The following is a 6,344-nucleotide window of genomic DNA, read 5'->3' as shown; positions in this document are numbered from 1 at the left end:
CAATACTTAGGTTCAGCTCAATCAAAAGTTAGTACTTATCTTTTTTGCATGCCTACCAAGGTCCAAATAAGCAATAGCAAGATCACACAATTTGGTTTACCCCAGATAGTGCCCATTGTTATATCTCCTGGGAAGAGTCAGACAGGCAGAACACTGACATTTCTTTACCTGTATCCAGAAAATGTCAGCATCAGCATTCAATTCTACGATATCAGCAGTGAGCAATTTATACACTGATCACAACCATTTAGATTGTTACATGACAATTGCTGGCACAAACCTTGCTATACTATAATAAAAACATGCAATTATGATTACAATATTATATTTTGTATATTACCAGCTGCATTCTTTCTCATGGCCTGTTAGGCATAGCAGCCACAACTTTCTCTTCTTATCAGGTCACTCCCAGCCCAACAAGTGTGGGAAGGAGGACACAGGATGATCACAAGGACACAAACTACAAATCCACCTGTACATCCACAATACATGTATTCAGTGTTCTGTGGTTTTGTACTTACCTTGCTAACAAATATTACTTCTTTGGTGGCTCTCTAGTGATAGCACCAAAAAGCCATTCTATAATTACCCAAAGGCTTGGTGAATCAAGCTGAGCAGAATTGTTCATCAATATTTAGCAAAACTGAGCTCTAAATATATCGTCCTCCTTAGTACAAAAATGTGAATTCTGTGATACCATAAACTTCAGGTTCTTAGCCAGTGTTTAATTTAAACACCGAAGTACCTCTTTTTTTTCCGATAAATTTGTTTGAAACAATGAAGGTTACATGCCGTGTGTTATTTTCCTACCTCTTAGATTGTAAGCTCTTTGGGGCAGGGTCCTCTCCACCTCCTGTGTCATTGTTTATATCTGTCTGCCATTTGCAACCCCTATGTATTGTACAAAGCTGCATAATATGTTTAATAATAATCAAAAAAATAAAAATGTCTTCCCACTGAACATATTGTGTTTCTGCAGTGACAGATATAACTCGAGAGGTGCTTTGCACATAATCAAAAATGGACGATAAAATATAATAATCATTCACACAGAAAAGTGGCCAAAACAAGTCAGTATCCCCAGTTACTAAAGTGGAACTCAATTGTCCCCTTTTTCTTGCAGGACACCGCCATCTTTTTCCTTCTTGTGATCTTCGGGTATTTTGATTGGCCTTGCCAGGATGTAACTTGTGGGAGTTCATTCAGTGTCAGCAACTATAAGGGAAGCCAGGATTGCTGGGTATCCTGACAACCAATGCTGAACTTTGCATGACAGATAAAGAGAGCAATAAAGCAAGTAACAATACTTTTAGCAGAAGGGACATCGCCTGCAATAAACACCTGCCTAATCCTGTAGTTTGCAAAGTAGGACTTTAGTTCCACTTCAAGCACTTGGAGAACCCATAAATGGTACACCCATAGAACCCATAAATGGTATTTAATGCAAAATAATTCCTCTCTTTTTCAGTTTTCTACCTGCAAACATATAATATCATGAAATGTTTTTTTAGTACATTTTCAAGTAGCAACCATTTACTAATTGGTAACAAAAGATGCAGCAAGAAGAACTGTTTAGAAATAAACTAATATGAAACATGTCATGGATTATAATGCTATTTTCCTGGTGGTTTTGGGAAATTACCAAATATTTTAGTACAGTTGCACAGTTCACCCTTTATTAAAATGATATTTTTACTTTTTTTTGTAAATAACTTCCTTTTATTGCGTCCCCACATCTCACCTAGGAGCCCTATGTAGTGCCGGTCATGCATGTTTCCTGTGTCTAAAGCAGAGGTCGCCAACCTTTCGGACCTCACAGACCACTAAATTCATCATTTTAAATCCCGTAAACCAATAATGTGAATTTTTTTCAAAAGATAAATACATTTGTGAAATAATGATCTTCCTAATGGTGCCTGACAAGGACTGTGGAGGCTCTAATTCATTGATCAGCTCATCTGATAAATAATAAAATAAAATAAAACAATCGGATGAGAATCGGTATTGGTGGAGCGAGGTGACTGTTGTAATGGTGGAAACAATACTGAAGCCTACGGCTTGCAACGGTTGCCTCGTACAACTTAAGACTACACTGACGTCACGCTGCGCCTCTCTTGTTTTTCCGTCTCTAGTACAGTTCGTGAGTTTAGTGCAGTTTAAAGGTGAAAATTATAATTCAGAATATAAAAATTTATTAGAATATTATTTTTGTTTTATTATTCAAAAATTGCAAATAATGTCCAAATTTTTCTGTGCACCCCCAAAATTTTTCACAGACCAGTGGTTGGCAACCTCTGGTCTAAAGCACTGGTTATACATGAATAGGTTATCATCACAGTCCAGTACCCTATGCAGGGAACTATTTTTGATCACAGTTTAAACGCATTCAGTGCGTTCCCAGTCAAAATAAAATGAGGAAAAAATCTGGTACAGGTTGACATTCAAAAATCCGGTCATCGATAATCCGGTTCCTTCAGTGGATTTCGGAGTGCATTTTCAAATTGACACTGTTTCCTAAAGGCGCTGTTTATGTTTTGATGGCACTGTACTCCAGAATCAGCTGTTAGGTCTTGCTTGCACGTGCTTTCCTTCTCATTTATTTGCTGCTGTATGCATTATGGATTCAGCAAAGAAAAGAGGTGTAAAGCCTCAACATTGTGCAATGTCGATTGCAGAAAAAGTGGAAATGCTAAAAAAACTTGAAAGCGATACATGATAAAATTTCATATTGTCATTTCATTTAGTGTTATTTCATTTTCATTTTATACAGCATATATAACTCCTCAGGTCTGGAGATTACTGGATTTTTGAATGTCAACCTGTACCAGCAATCAAAATAGCAGTTTGGAAAACATTAGGTTCTGCTAATAAATTAGTGTGTGTAAGAATATTTAAACATTTTTCTCTTTAAGCAGCTATAACCCTCAGTGGACATTTTGGAGCCCCATCAAGGAGACTACAATGTCCAATTTCCACCTGTAGCTTTCATTGTGCCAGGGCCAATTAAAATTTGTTCTGGCCACCGGTAGGTAGCCCTCTGCAGCTAAGGACTTGTTATCCACAGCTGTGGTTCCCTTATTAAAAGAGACATTTTTTCATAGCTTCTACTAAACTTGGGTTGCTCACTGCTGTGTTCCTGACCCCAATTTCTCAGTTCCTGACGCATCCTGCTCTTCCTGGTTATTGTAGTTTGTTAATGGTATCTTTGAACTATGTAGCTCCATTCTGGATTAGTCCATGGATCCTGATTATTAGTATTATCTTGTATATATAGTGCCAACATAATTTACAGTGCTGTACAAAATCCATAGTCATTCCACTAGCTGCCCCTCAAAGGGGCTCACAATCTAATGTACCTACTATGGGCATATGTCTGTAACACAATCTAAAATCATTATTTGAAGGGAATAAACCTAACTGCATGTTTTTGGGATGTGGGAGGAGCACCCAGAGGAAACTCATTCAAACACAGGGAGAACCTGCAAACTCCATGCAGATAGAGACCTGGCTGAGATTCGAACCTGCAACTCAGCATTGCAAAGGCCAGAGTGCTAACTTGTGGAATTCTCTATATTGCAGGTAAGGTGTCAGGGATGTGTGCCGTGTTATAGGTTTGATCGCTGTGGTTGTCTATTACTACACTACTATCCCTTGCACATAACCACAGCTTTATTTCTAATAAATTGCTTTTGTTGTATTTCTGTGATCTCCCCTCCTGGTATTTGAGGCTTCTGGTGATCACTAGTCCCCTGCGCCTCTGCAGACCTGGCGTTCCTTTTGAAGATTTAGCTCCCCCAATTCAATGTATGTTTTATCCCTAACACACAGCTTCTGTCAATAGGTATCGGGGTACCAGTATGACATCAGTATGAGACACTTCTAAGATCACTTGGAATTTATTGACAGTTGGCTTTTGACTTAAAATTGACCTGTGTTTGACCTGTTTTAGGTGGTTTTACATTTTGAAGAATATTTTGATAACAGCACGTTGTAATATAAGTGTAATATTAATGTTGTACAAATTCCTTTTTCATCCTGCACCCCTTTATCTATCTTAAAATTTCCATGCTGACCAATTCAAATAATGTTTTTAATGTCAGGAATGTTTTTCTATAAAAGCCAATGAAAGTATAAAAGCAGCATGATGCAGCTTGGTAGGAAGTAAAAATTTAGTTTTTTTTTTAAGTTCAACACCCTTTTTTTCAAAGAAAACGGTGCAGCACCGCCCCCTAATTCTCGATCGCCTAGGTCAGGGGTCAGCAACCTTTACTATCAAAAGAGCCATTTTGCCTCCTCTTCCACTAAAGAAAAATAGTCTGGAGCCGCAAAACATAACACAGTTTATAAACTTTTAAAAGTTTTAATATTTTTTTAATTTTACCTGTTACAACAAGTGTGCATGTGTAGGCCTACTTTGAAATAAATTAAACACTGAACTATGCCCCTAGAAGCCTCCAGCTTCTAACGTATCATCCTGTTACATAGCTGGAGGCTTCCAACGTAACAGGGTAGATTTTTTTGATGGGCAGAGTTCTTTATGTTCTGACGATGCCTTAGCGATTAAATTTTAAGGGGTGTTAGCCACAGGTGTCCCTCATTTGCAGCTTTATATTTTGTTCACCTGTACCCCCCAATCTTGAGTAATTGGGGTTCAGGTGCTAGAAGCTTCCAGCAATGTGTAACAGGGTAGATTATTTTGATGGGCCATAGTAGGTGGTGTTAGCCATAAGTGTCCCCCACTTGCACCTCTATATTGGTCACCTGTACCGCCTCCCCCCCGTTCCAGAGAAATTGGGGTTCAGATGCTAGATGCTTCCAGCAATGTGTAACAGGGTAGATTTTTTTGATAGGCAGAGTTTTTATGAATTTTTAGGAGGTGTTAGCCACAGGTGTCCCGTACTTGCACCTCAGATTTTTTTCACCTATACCCCCGTTTCCAGATAAATTGGGGTTTAGGTGCTAGAAGCCTCCAACAATGTGTAACAGGGTAGGGTTTTTTGATGGGTGGGGTTTTTAGGAGGTGTTAGCCACAGGTGTCCCCCACTTGCACCTCTAATTTTGTTCACCTGTACCCCCTTCCTGTTCCAGAGAAATTGGGGTTCAGGTGCCTCCAGCAATGTGTAACGGTAGATTTTTTTGATGGGCAGAGTTCTTTATGTTCTGATGATAGCCTAACAATTACATTTTAGGGGGTGTTAGTCACAGGTGTCCCCCACTTGCACCTACATTTTTGGTCCAGAGGAATTGGGGTTCAAAGGAGGGGGATGTCATTGTACACACCCATTTGTACACGGCCCGTGGTAGATTTATTTCACTGGTAGATTTTTTTCATTAGAACACCGGATAGGGAATCCCCCTCCTCCGCAGTGTCTTGGGAGGAAGGGGATCCCCCATCAGAGATCTCCCCGCAGCAGCCGAAGGGAGCCACAACAAGGAGGCTGAAGAGCCCCATGCGGCTCCAGAGCCGCAGGTTGCAGACCCCTGGCCTAGGTAGTCGAGAATGAATGGGAGCACAAAGCCTAGGTATGGCTGATGTAAGATGAGCATCTCAGGCATGCGCAGAAGGGGCCTTTTGGTGAGGAAAGAAGAATTTGCCGAATTCACACATGCGTAGAGAGATTGGCAATTTTTTTTTCATCCTACGTCACCCAAGCTCGCCCCTGGGTTGGGTGACGTAGAATGAACAGGAAGAAGATAGCAACGGATGTCGGGACAACGCGGGACCCGATGCTGGGCACCCCCGGATGGATCGGACTGCCCTGCGAGATTGAAGGTGTTTTTTTTTTTTTTGCAGTTTTGGGTTTAGTTCCTTTTGAAGCCCCAAAAGCAAGCTGTAGTTACCTCTCTACACAAGCTTATGTGTCGCGTTGCAGTTGCGTTTGAAGTGTCATTAAGAACGTAAAGAAATGCATTGGCCTTTCAACTTAATTTGGCCCCCCTCTTCCGATGCTCATCTTGACTGCTATCTTCTGGGTTCTTAAGAGCCAAAATTTACCTCCACAGGCGCAAGATCAGGTGATGTGTGTTCCTAAAAATGTGAATAGAACTCCTGATCTCTCTGTGCATGCATGAGAATGAAGCATGTGCAATGCAATGAGATGACACGTGCAATCTCAGGCATGTGCAGAAGGGGCAGCCTCCTGGGATAAATAAACTGACATTTTATTATTATATGATATGGATAGCCACTCTTATGTTACAAATAGGGTGACCAGTCCACCCCTGGCTGTGTCTGGCTTTATTATTGGCCAGGAAGGGGAGGGCAGCATTGTCAGCTCTCCATGTTCTCCCAGCCCCCCATATATAAGGAGTGCAGCCCTGGTTCCTTGTATTAGGGATGACAC

This window comes from Pyxicephalus adspersus, chromosome 11 (assembly GCF_032062135.1).
Source record: "Pyxicephalus adspersus chromosome 11, UCB_Pads_2.0, whole genome shotgun sequence".
NCBI classification, from domain to species: Eukaryota; Metazoa; Chordata; class Amphibia; order Anura; family Pyxicephalidae; genus Pyxicephalus; species Pyxicephalus adspersus.
The sequence above is the reverse complement of the archived record's forward strand: the minus strand, read 5'-3'. Positions refer to the sequence as shown.